Source organism: Topomyia yanbarensis, chromosome 3 (genome assembly GCF_030247195.1).
Source record: "Topomyia yanbarensis strain Yona2022 chromosome 3, ASM3024719v1, whole genome shotgun sequence".
Lineage (NCBI taxonomy): Eukaryota > Metazoa > Arthropoda > Insecta > Diptera > Culicidae > Topomyia > Topomyia yanbarensis.
The window spans coordinates 100,609,754-100,623,706 of record NC_080672.1 but is presented as its reverse complement, the minus strand read 5'-3'; positions in this window follow the sequence as shown (position 1 = coordinate 100,623,706).

Sequence of the window (13,953 nt, the reverse complement as noted above, 5' to 3'; positions counted from 1 at the left end):
TGAACCGGTATTGAAAATGGGTAAAATATTGAATACCGTACTTTGGCGGATAATTGGAAATATAGAAAATGAGATAATTGTAGATAATTTAACATTTCACAAATAAATATTGTTTGTTATTGCGGTTTAGAGGTGTTCAAAGTCAATAGTTTTACACATTTTAAACGCACATTGGGAAGTATATGCGTCAAAATCGAAAAATTTTCAACTTTTCACAGATAAACATTGTTTGTTATTGCGAGTTAAGAGGTGTTGAAAATCAATAGTTTTAGTAATTTTAAACGCACATATTGTGTCAAAATCGAAAATTTTTCAACTTTTCACAGATAAACATTGTTTGTTATTGCGAGTTACGAGGAGTTGAAAATCAATAGTTTTAGACATTTTAAACGCACACTGGGAAGTAAATGCGTCAAAATTGAAAAAATTTCTACTTTTCACAAAACAATATTGTTATTACGAGTTACGAGGTGGTGAAATAGTTTTGGACATTTTAAATAGAGGTATGCGACGCGCCGCCGATTTCAGGTAAAACGGGCCGGAACTTGTATCAACAGATCATGTCAATTGATTGATCAAACTGGAGTAACATATGTGATGAATAGTATCATAATAGTAAGATCTTACTATTAGATGAAGTATATGAGTTTATGACTTCCCAACTACGTTGATGTAATTCAGAAAATGATTCTGAAAAGTACTTTCGAAGATTTCAAGTCTCCGTGTTGAACATATTCTTTACTGTGATATTTAGGGTTTAAATGTAATGTAAATTTGCAGTGTTGGCAAAAACAATAAATTTCTGCGATAAATTTAGCCATTCAACTTAAAATCGTGATACCATTTTCATTAGAAAATAAATATTAGAAAGCTACTCTTTTCGGCAATGTTACTCTAGATTCTATTCCTTCCTGCTTTTTCAATGAGTTTAAGTAAAATGCTCTACATTTGTGATTGACGCCCTGCATTAGTGCCTGTATAGTCGTTTCCAGTACGCTTTCTGAGTTTTTTACACTTCTTCATCGTTTCTTTTTCGTCCTCTCTTTGGCCTTTCGATGTTCGAGCTCAATGATGGCCAATAGATTTCGATTGGATGGAGTTCAGGACAGTTTGGTGGCTTCATGGCACAAAACCCATCGAATTATCTGCATACAACTCCTGTAAGGTTGTGCAATAGCGGTATGCCGAAAAATTAGGCCAAAACAGCTGTTTTTGATCGTGCTGCCCTCATTCAGCCGTTTTTCGTGACAAACAGTTTTATAAATCTCATATTTCATGAAGCTTTTGGTCACGAAGTCGTCGTCAACACAAGACGGAAGGCGAATAACAAGGATAGATCCGAAAAGCGAAAGCTCTTCAAGGGACGAAACAAAGGTGAAGCACTCGTAGTCAAAGTTAAGAAAATCAGGTACCGGAGAGATGATCCTGGAATTGAAAAAGAATCCAAAGTCAAACAAATCTGCTTATAACGAGCTCATCGAGAAAGCCATGGGCGAAGCGGTGGAAAAGAGTCTTGTGCCCGTAGGCAATCATCCAATGTAAGGATCTGGATGAAGTATCTTCGGGAGAAGAGTTAAGAGAGGCGCTGAACGAGCAGTACGAGCTTGCAGAAGAGCATCCGCTTCACCAACTCAAGTGGGAGTAGTTTATTCGAGGCCTTTGCAAAGCTGAACGTAGATGTTGCAAACGATGGTTCAACCAGAACCTACCACCGGAGAGGTCGTCAATCAATTATTGATGTTACCTTCTGCAGCCCCGGGCTAGCAGGAAGTTTGAATTGGAGAGTGTGCGATCCGGTAGATTATCGGAAGCAGTACACAGTCGGAAGCGCGTGTGACCTAATCAAACGAACGGAGGTGAAAACAACGAAGTTCGACAAGACAGTCCTCGTTGAAGCGTTGAGGTGTGAGTGTACTTCAGTGTAGATGAAGTGATAACAGTATTAGCAAGAATGTATGGTGCAACCATGCTAAGAGAGGGTAAACCAAGCTGCAGTCGCCACCCAGCCTGCTGGTGGAACTCGGCAATTGTTGACCTACGTGCATGTTGCCATCGAGCCCGCAGGAAAATTCAGAGAGCCCGCATTGTCGCTGAAAGAGCAGATCTAAGACCAGCGCATAAGGCGGCAAGATACACACATAACATGGAAATCAAGCTCAGTAAGCAAATCTGCCAAAGAGAGCTTTACCGCAATGCCAATTCAAATCCGTGGAGCGATGCCTATAGAGTTGCAGTGGCGAATATAAAAACCGGCAGTACCACCAGATAGGTGCCCGGAGAGGATGAAAGTCATCGTAGAAGCGCTATTTCCGCAGCATAAACCACGCCATATGTGACTCAGTATGACTACAAAGAAGAATCTCGGGTAACCATTGAGAAGCTAATAGTGGTAGCAAAAGCCTTGAGAATCAAGAAGGCCCCCCGGGGCCAGGCGTTATCCCCAACGTGATTCTGGAAACAGCAATCCTAACGAACCCAGATATGTTCAGGACTGCGTTGAAAAACTATATCGACGATGGTAACTTCCCCAATATCTAGAAGCCACGAAAGCTGGTGTGGTTGTTACCGAAGCCAGGGAAGCCCCCTGGAGATCCTTCAACATACAAGCCGATATGCCTGCTGGATACAGCCGGCAAGGTGCATAAAAGAGTAATCCTTAACAGGCTTACAACATACACTGAGCGAGAGAATGGCCTATCCAATATGCAGTTCGGCTACCGGAAAGATATGCCATATGGATGCCATACGACGAATGGTCGTGGAAGCTATGAAGGTTGCGCAGAAGTAAAAGAGAAGAGGAAACCGCTACTCCGGAGTGGTTATGCCGGACGAAAGAAACGCCGATAGTTGGATTATAATCGCCGAATCGCTACAAAGACTGAGAGCTTCAAAGTACCTCTGTAGGATTCTGTGGAGCTACTTTCAGAACCGGCAACTGATCTACGAAACTGACGCCGTAAAAAGAAGTGTAACCAAAACAGCGGGCGCTCCACAAGGCTCCAGACTTGGTCCAACTCTTTGAAATGCCACGTACAACGCAGTGCTGAGCCTCCCTAGAAGCGTGGAGATTTTCGGTTTTGCAGACGACATGATGCTCCTAGCGATCGGCCAATCACTGGAAGAAGTAGAAGTACTCACCTCGGATGCGATAGATGCTATGGAAGACTGGATGCGTGAGAAGAAACCGGCGCGTTAGCTCACCACAAACCGAGATGGTTTGGATAAGGAACCGAAATCCAGTGCAGCAGGGGAGAATTTCTGTCCGAGAGTGTACAATCAACTCAAAGCGGGAAGTTAGTCAACTGGGAGTGATGATAGACGATGACCACGCATGCGGGAGGGCCGTAAAAGTGATTTCGGTACTACCTCGGATCACACCCAACAATTCGGCGATCAGCAGTAGTTAAATGCGACTACTGGCGAGTGTCTCCACAATGGTGCTCAAATACGCAGGACTTGCATGGGTGACGGCACTGCAGACGAAGAGGAACACATCTCGACTGAACAGAACGTTCAGGCTGATACTCATGCGACTGCCTAGTGCGTGTCGAACTATCTCGTCAGAGGCAGCCTACCAGATAGCTGAAATCTTGTAAACGTTCTGTTCGAAGAAGATAGCGAGTGTTATAAGGATCGAGGAGCGGGAGGACTCCGTGAACGAGCCCGACGTGATACCTTAAGCAAGTGGCAACACCGGTGTGATTACACTGTAAACGACAAATCGACTAATTCCATTCCTGTCGGCGTTAGTGAACAGACCGCACGGCGAAGCGAACTTCCACGTGACATAGTTCTTGTTAGCTTTAACAGGTTCGACCACGCGAGATCGCCGTTTTGCGTCAACAACAACAATATTTTCCAAAAAATGTGTGCAGGCGACGGAACGAGATGAACAGTCGGTTAGAGGAGCAGGGTTCAGAGTTATCTTCTTTGTTCAAAGTCCCTTAATCTGGCACACGATGGATACAATCGGTAGTATAGCCTAACTACTGAACGTGTGCTAGGTCGCAGTAAAAGCTATACCATTAAATAAAAACACACAAGCACACACGCAGACATTTTTCGAGCTCGACGAACTGAGTCGAATGGTATAAGAGACTTAGCCCTCCGGGCCTCGATAATGATGTCGTTTTTCAGAGTGTGTAAGTAGCGGTTTGGCCACTACTCGGGTTCTTTTTTGCCCGGTTGACCCTTCCTTTCAGGGCGGCCTAGGTGCTCCTATCGGAATTTCGGAATGTCGAATGTAAACAAACAAAAAGGGGAAAATCAAATGAACTAAATTTACCGACTTTTATTCTCCCACCCTCTACGGCTGCTGATGCTGAATGTACTGCTGTCGTTGGCGGAATGGCGGATGGCCTCTGCTGCGTTCGACTGGCCGGGAATAAAACACCCAATTTCTATCGATTTTAGAGGTCTGCTCAGGCAGCGGTCCTTGACAATTAGCGGGAGGTGAGATTTGCTCTTTTGTTGAAACCTCCATAGCGACGGGGCGAATAATTGCCGTGTCCACTTACTCCTCGTGAATGGCCCAGGTAGGCACCGCCGTGATCTACCTCAGGAAGAACCTTTGTTCGCCCTGCTTCGTTCTACTTGTCGATTAACTGTGGAGGAGAGCTCGTTCGGCTGATCCTCCACAGTGATAACGGTACTAGTGTCACTTGGGTCCTTTTTATTTAGCCGGGGAAGCGAGTGGCTCCTTGGCGGTTAGCTTCTCGTTTCGGCAACCCCTACCAGGACTTTTCACGAATGCCCGGACCACACACCGACACTTTTGACGGATTTAATTTTCCGTCACATGCGCGCACTGAACTTCTGTTACGGTGGCGGGAATAAATTTCGAACATCTGTTCGTGGCTGTGATCCGTCACATTTCAAAATCGATAGACGCTTTCCAACTCGTCTAAAACAAACCAGCAACCGCACCGCCGCATAGCTGTCAACGCCGATGCACAGCATATTCAGCACACTTTTCACGGCAAGAGGAAAGTGGTAACCTATCTAAACCCTATGTTAATCATACAAATTCACGCAACAAAAATTATCTAACCTATCTGCACGAACAAAATCGTTCTCAAACGCGAAACTATACAAAGAATTACAATTTAAACGTAAACGGTACGAAACAGCGGTGAGAACTATGTTACGTAAACAATACACTCTGCGGAGAGAGTGTGCAAAAACAGGTATATTTCCACCCAGTGCTAAATTGTTTCCCGACGGGTTATAAGTGATTGCATAGTGCATAGTCTATCTATCCAGCTTTTTACGTGCCATAATGGCGGTCTAAATTCTTCAGTTCGTAATACGTTTAAGGCTCAAGTTACCTCAAGGCTTGGTAGTATGCGTAAGAAAAATTGTGTTCAGCTTTGCCACCGGATTATCCATTTAAACCTTTTTAAAACTCTAAAAGAAGAATATCAGTCGATTTATTAGATCATCACGATTCAATTCATGCAAAATACCTGCTGGAAAAACCATCGGCTTAGCTGGATGGTGCTTTTGAAAAAGTGGCTGTGATTTTTTATCACACTACCACAACGAGCTGGGGTACGCAACACAACTGCGCAATGAAAAAACCACAGCCACTTTTTCAAAAGCACCATTTAGCTAAGCCGATGGTTTTTCCAGCAGGTATTTTGCATGAATTGAATCGTGATGATCTAATGAATCGACTGATATTCTTCTTTTAGAGTTTTAAAAAGGTTTAAATGGATAATCCGGTTGCAAAGCTGAACACAAATTTTCCTACGCACACTACCAAGCGTTCAATTCTAACACATGCTTGAAAAAGGTAACTTGAACCTTAATGGCCCTTTTTTGACAATAATCGTTTACGTCAACCTCCCAGCGAGATTAAGTCATCCTACGTTAGTCCAATGCGTTGGATGTTTATTCAATGAACGCCCGACATCTTCAACTGGGCGTTGCTGTCAAACTGGCGTAAACGGTTATTGTCAAAAAGGGCAATTAACGTATTACGAACTGAACAATTTAGACCGGCATTATGGCACGTAAAAGGCTGGATAGAAGAAAGGCAAAACTTGAAATGAATATAAAACGCCTCGTGGTTACGTTATATGAGAATAGTGTCTTCTGCAAAGTGGATCCTTTATATCTAGGCCTTCGACTAGTTGCATTGACGTAGCTCGGAGCTTCTACGCTAGGGTAGCGATCCATCCAAATGTTTAACAAGGAATGATGGATGTCTTCGAAGGTGTTTCAGACAATGCTCTTCTGAGCAACTCTTCCGTCTTAAAAGTTTTGAGATAATGTGTCTTTCTCGAAAAATAATTTCAATTGTTGATTTTTTCCCATAACTTACTTAGTTTCAGTGCAATAGTATTGCTTTATTCTACATTTTTCCTCTCTAGAGACCACTTCAATGTATCATTTACACCACTTAAACCCAACAAACCTACTTTCTAAAAAAATTAAATATGAAGTAGAGAATCGGATATATTATTACCAACGACACGACCTGACACTTAGTGAAATTTATCGAAGAAAAAGTGTGCGAGTCATTTACTGCCATTTACCAGTACATTTAGTGACCCCTCGATGTGGTCAAAAAAAATAGTTTTCCAGCAGCACTTTCTTGTTTTGATTTTGAGTTGCTGTGTATGCTATTAGGTTTTACACCGACCGACGTAACCCCACAAAATGAGCCGGATGAACTTCGTTTGACAATTCTCGGTGGTTTGTTTACATGGAAGTTACGTGAGTTCGAATGTAATAGATGAGCACCCGTTGCACCCGCACTCACGCAACTGACAAGGTAAACAAACCACCGAGAATTGTCAAAAATGAACTTTATTCACCATGAGTTCATTCGTGTCGTCATCTTGTAGAACTCAATTGAATACTTTACGCTGACGTCACAAATGAACTGAGTGTTCATTTTTGACAGTTCGCTTGTACTGTTTACATGGACTTAGAAAAATTCTTTGCGATTTTCTTCGAGCGAATCTAGTCGTCCACAAATTTTTCTAAGTCCATGTAAACAGTACAAGCGAACTGTCAAGAAAAGTGAGGTTAACTGTGCCAGTAAATAACCTAATAGCAACCTTGTTTTGTTTATGTAAACAAGCAGTATGAATAAAAATCAGAAAAAAGAGGAAACACTTTTCCAACAAATATTCGAGTGAGTGCGAATTTGCTGAACTGGCCCTACTTCGGTGAAAAATCACACGTGTCGGAACATGTGGGAATAGCCGGTTCATTTGCAACCAATTTGTGACGGTGCTAACGACACAGGTGTTTGGTGGGCTATTTCGATCAACGCGGGAGATTTAATGACTGCATTGCAAGTCAGTTCGTACTTTTAATTGTTTAATATACAACTGAAAAAGCTGTTATCTTTTTAGGATTTCGAACGTTCTTTGACTCGAGGCCCGCTTTCATGACCCGTGGAATGACCGCCAGTGCTCGAATATGAGTTCCTTTCAGTAAGATGGATCAGAAACTAATTCGCATCACTCCCGAATCTCAGGTGAGGGGAGAAATTTAATTCGAAAGCGTATCTTTCATAAGACCAGAACCAGCGAGCGGAGCCCTTGCGTGGTCTTCTGGTCCCCAGGTATGCGTTCCAACAGAAGTTGTAAAACGTCCCGCTGACATAAGCTGGATAACTATGTAACTTCAGATAATTACATACCTACTGACTTGTCAAAGCAGTTTGGGTTAAAAAGCATTGAGACTGACGCCCCTTGCAGACCCCCAGCCTTACTATTTCTGCATCCAATAGACACCGAGGGCGAAATATACCGATGAAAAATGGAGCAGAATAAACACATCAGATGGAAAGATTTTATTTAATTTTACTTTAATCTCTAAGTACTGATATACGAGATGCAGTTTTGGAATGCTAGTGTCTAGTCGTGTCGTTGGTAAGAATTTTCGTTCTCCGGAACCTGCAACGGTTGTAGGAATGAAAAACGGTAATCCTTCGCAGTCTCCATCACTCGAGGTCAGCTAAATAAGGTAATGACGTGAAAGTTCTTTATTCCATGTAAAACTTAAACCAATGTTATCGCTTCCAGAAAAAGAAAACTAGAAGGATGAAGAATTAACTCGTACTCGTTCCGTTAGCCGAGGCAGCAGTCCTAATGCTAGAACCCACACTTCGGAAATCAGTAAGAATGGCGTTCCCTCGTCGTCCAAGATACAGGACTATGCGACGTTGTCGGAGTTGGAATTGCAAAGGGCGGCTTGCCTATCGCAACTGAACGAATAATTGGACGAGTGCTCCCAGTTAGTACTGACGGTTAACTTTCCCTCAGCGAGTCACAGAAGACAGTGATGCAGTAGCAAGTTAGAGGTACAAAATTGTATCTATTTGAACCACAGATGAAAAATATAAGCGGTTTATCAACAGTGAATGATGTACCTAGTCTATTTAAAAGTATCCAAAAATTCCACAGTTGAAGTACGATTATTATTAATTAAAATTAATATTGAATTTTTTAAGCTTGCATTTTATACGAATTTGAAAATACACGAAGGAAATAATCATGGTTATATTTTATGTTCGAACAAATAATAAAATCATGTCGAAGAAAAATTCTTCCATTCAAATTGGTAACTATTTGCTTTGTTTTCACAATGTATGCAGAAGGAGCTTCCTTTTTGCCTTTCTTATCGTTTTTAGCTAGAATGGCAACTTCTACCTAGATGGGTTTGGGAATATCGACGGTCTGTCGCAACATACTCCCCCCAAAACCTATGGTTTTCAGTTGCACTACGTTGTGGCCAAATGTATGATGGTGATCAGGTTCTGTAGGTTGTTGAAGGACGTTATGAAGACGATCTTGGTGCGATTCCTTCATTGTTGGTTGTAGACAATACACTTGGCACTTGGAAAGCAATTTCGCCAGAGCACTTGCATTAGATTGAACACACTCCAAGGCGGTGCAAATGGTAGAGCCGTTCCACAATCCTGGTGCAAGCTCGAAAGCGTAAAAATAGTGCACTCCACTACACCAGAGCCCTGCATTGAAAACGGCAATACATAACTGTGGTTCATTCGCCCATACGGAGCCAATTCGATCAATTTTCGTCATTATTTTCTATCTTACAATCGACTTGATTCACTTCACCAATGGCATGAAGATTGGCAAACGAAAAAAAATAGGGTAGTCATCAGCCAAAAAGTAATTTTTTATCCATCACATTTAGAGCAAGCATTACTCCAATTTTATTGTATATTCTATTAACAGTATAATAATTTTACTTACATTCGAGCCAGCCTAATAGTATAGAGAGATGACGCCGGCGTGAGTGGCGTACTCCCAAATCGTGTTCATTAACAAACTCACATTCTACTAACTGATCAGCCTCAACCTCATTCTGAAAGCGTTCATATTTTTCCTTTCAATGTATTGTAACTCGTTTTTCCTATATTGTATTATCCGTTTAATTTGCTTTATTGATCACTATGCTGGGATACTGATGAAATACCGAGTCATCGTACATTGTACACTAACCTGGCGACCACATCGGTTGCTTTTTTCGCCCGTGTTAGCCTCACAAATATTTGAAGGAACAATCTGCGAAGACTGTTGCATGTATGTACAACAATGCGTTAGGTAAAATTTTATAAGTTCTTTCTAATCGGAGTTCTTCGGAAACCGGACTGATAGCAGTGGGAAAACAGAGTTGGACAACCGCGGGTACAATATTTATTCATCTTGCATCATGCCAGATTAGGAACTATCCGCTTATCATCGCGGGGAACTGGAAAATCGTATACCAGCTACAATGTTTGTGAGGCAACCAACATTTTTTTCCACTTTAAATACTTTATTTTTGTCCTACAAAGGAAAAAGTAGGATATAAACGATGAAATAGATTTATAATTATTCGGATACTTACCATATGCTATCGGTTTATTTTGTTTTCACTCCCTTAACAACGATAACAACGGCGTCTAGACAACGGCTAACAAACTCGTAAGTGTTGCTAGTTTCGTGCGTTTTCTAATCAAATGTCAAATTTGACAGTACCAGTTACCTGAGTCACTGAGGGGTAGTCAAATTCGTGATACACTTTCTAAATGCAAGTGTCTAGTCGTGTCGTTGTTATTACTCTAGCTCCATTATATTTTTGTTTGTAATAGCATCTTTGGGTTTGCTAGAAACTAACTAAGACATTTCGTCGCTGTTGTGCTATCTTATGACAAACGCCATTTTGGGGTGAACTGAGTTAGATATGCCATGTTACTAAGTTTTAAAATCTCCATAAAGTCGTGTTTTCAGAATTTTGAAATTCTGCTGGGTTACTGAGATATAGCGAAACACGATTATGACATGCGCCAATTTCTCGAGTGATCGAGTTCTGCTATCTTATGACAAAGAAAAAAGAGACAACATTCTTAGTTTGTTGGCGTGCTATAAGCCGAAAAGCTTATAGCAAGCCAACAGATGTCTCTGATGACATAGGTAATTCCTATGCAGATCAACCATAAGCATCCCGATCAGAACATCATAACAGAAAGCTGTCAACTTTATATCTCATGTTGATATAAATTACTCGCTGTGTTATCTTTATGATATACCGATCAGAAATGCAAGAAAGCTTATATCAAGATTATATTTTCTGGTGCTATCATTGGATTAATAATATGATATTAATGTACGCATACAACGATGATGTTACAGTAAGTTATATATTCTTTCACAATTATCTTTGAACGCTAACGGTTACACAAATGACAGTATATTTGCTTATACACTGAGGTCTCTTTTTATGCGTCGTAATTCAACTTTTTAAAGCGAATTTTCTAAGTTTTTGATTTTGTTGATTTGGATTTTCAAAATTTCGCGTTTTGAGTGTGGACAAGTTGTAGATGCGATTAGACGGAGACAGTGGCGGATCCAGGGGGAGGGTTTTGGGGGTCCGGACCCCCCCCCCCCGAAATTTTTTTAACATCTTGATAATTTTCAAAAAAGTTTCTTTTTTAAATTCATTCTAGGTTCAAAATCTTTGCAAACCAGATTCGATTACCAAAACTGATTTTAATTAAATGAGGATATTACATATTACGTATTGTACAATGAACATTTTAAAGTCGAAATTTTGGACCCCCTCCGAAATTTTTTTCTGGATCCGCTCCTGGTCGGAGAACTTGTCAGTGAGGTGTTTGATTGACTTACTTGGTTACAGTTGGATTTAGAGATGAAATTGCCTATTTTCTGAGACACTCGTCTGACACATAACTTCGAGTAGGAGGCGTATGATTTAAATGTTAAAGCCATTATCATAACAAGCTTTGGAATCGTGAAGTTATCAAAGAACTTTTCTAAAGATTATAATTTTCCTATAAAATTTATTTCGAAGAATATGCAGGAAGTATCAAGCAGTCCAGATGAAATAAAGATACGCGAATTGAAATCAAGAAGCATTTTAAAACTAGTTTTCATGGCTTAGTCTAATGAGTATATAATTAATTTTCTTTAATGCAAAAATATTGTTAATTTCCTCCTTAAAATTTAATCAAATTTGGAAAAAATGTGTAACAGAAAAAACATGAAATATTCAAGAATCCGTCCCATCGAACAAACATCAACAATTTCTCGAATTTTCTCATAAATCTGTTATATTCGCAGTTGATAGATATAACTTCTGTGAAAAATTTGCATTTCTAGCAATTTATTGGGTGCGAAATAATTGTACTGGTTTGTTTAGTCTTCCCCTTATCAAAAATGCCAATAACAAATCCCCAAAAGAAACTTATTTTGAAACCTGAAAACACATTTGTTGCTTTGAATCTATGCGGAATCCTAAATAAGATTTCTCGTATTCTCCGTAAAATAATGTACGTAAAATATCCGTTCAATGTTACCATGTTGCATCGACATTATTTTTAAAAACGACGTAAAACACGTTAACGTACAAGAGAAGCGTCGTTGGTTCATGCTGGAAACTTCCCCATCAAACTCAGAATACCCCGGTTCAAAGCGGCAATGTCGACAAATAATAATCTGCATGTCATATATTCACAATAACAATCAGCCAGCAGGTATGCAATCATTTGGCAATGCTATAAAAGCTTTTGATGCATGAAGCTTTTTGCTCCCAAAGAAAAAGCGCCTTAATATATGCTTTATTTTTCTCGTATTCTATTTTTAGACGTGCACGCTAAAATCGTTGATATTATACAATAAGTAATACAAGCTATGTTGGGGTCAATTATGCTATCTCATGTTGTTATGATCGTGTTATATTGCTATCAACGTTTGTTATAAATGTGATATTCGTAGAGAATTTTTTGTTAGAATTTTTGTTATTTTAACACCTAACGGTTTCTGCTTTATAACAAAATTTGATAGGAAATTTTTCGTAACAAAATATCAGCATGAGTTATAATTGTGTTATTTCCTCCTGGTCGGGTATTGGCTTGTGGTAACATACGGTATCTCATTCATTTTCGAGCGCTTAGTCGAAACAAGTGTTTTGTCTCTAGTCCGTGTATACAAAGAATATGGCTAATCTGCGTTCAAGGTTATCTTACGCATTCTCCGCCTCGTCGAGGTTTCAGTTTTGTGTTTCTTTTCTGACTACCGTTAACCGGCCAGTGATCAGTGAAGCAGAGTTTTGCTAGTAAGCCGTCTGGATACCGTTATATACACAAGCTAAGTACCGTTATTGTTTTACGTTTTCCCTTTTTGGTTCTCATACTAACATGCACTGGGCAAAAATGATTTCCCCTGACGATGGTGGATGTCGAAACAAAATCGGCTTCCCGGTTCAAAGTATATCCAAGCTCGGCCACTGGACGACTCTTCGTAGCAGTTGTGGGAAATGCGGTGTGCATCATGCGGATGATTCCTGTGTAAGGGATGTCGAAAACTGTCTCTACTGTGGGGGAAAACCACATGATCTCCTGGCATGTCCCGCGTACAATCAGCGTGAGGAGAATCTTATGCGGTCCCTTCAGGGACGCTCTAAGCGATCTTATGCAGAAATGCTAAAGATAGCTACGCCATCAGCTCCTAGTAACAACCATACTAACTTGTCTGCTGACGAAGGAAAGTGTGATGAACCCCAGCAGAGAACATCTTCTGCTGTGCTTATAAGCAATAGAAAAAGGAGGAACATTTCCTCTCCCAAGCTTCGTCGTAGAGGTTTTTCAAGGTCCCATGAAAGTAATTACTCGAGGAAGTACTGGTGCAAGACCGAAGCAAGTCCCGGTTCCGGTCTCAGAAACCTGAGCTCAGAAAAGGAGTTCCCAACACTTCCTGGAACGCCAAAAATCCCAAGTGTTCCCATATCTCAGCTAGAGAAGGAAACTAGCGCTGGCTTAATTAATTTCTCTGACATTGTGGACCGTATTCTTACAGCATTAATATTTCTGACTCTCCTGAAAGCATCTTGATAACTGTCTCCCCGCAGTAAAAATATGTTTGATGCAGGTCCCTGCGAAATGGCCCCTCTTTTCAGCGATTGTATCCTTTGATGGCTAATTCATCGAACCAGGTCACGGATCTGGTCACTGTTCTCAGGTGGAATCGCAAAAGCATTATCTTGAAATTGGATTCTTTAAAAATTAATATAAATAATATGAAATGCGATGCTTTTGCATTGTGCGAAACATAGCTTACTCCAGAAATAAACCTCAACTTCCACGATTTTAATATTATTTCTAGTTACCAACAGTATGCGATGTTATAAACACGAATGAAGAGTTTGACTAAAGCAAAGAACTGTAGTTATTGGTGCCGGTTCGTTGGCGGATTAACAAGGGAAACATCGATGAGTAACATTTCTAGTTTTATAGCACACTTCAAGTGCAATGTAAGTTTTATTAAGGAAAGGCAGAATTAAGGGTCAGGAATGCAATCATCTGTGACCTGATTGATTGTTTACTACTTGACCGGTGAGGTAGTAATGTATTGCATTGTTGGCAGCGTCCATTTGATGAATGCGAACGGTAACTGAAAATACTCATTTGTG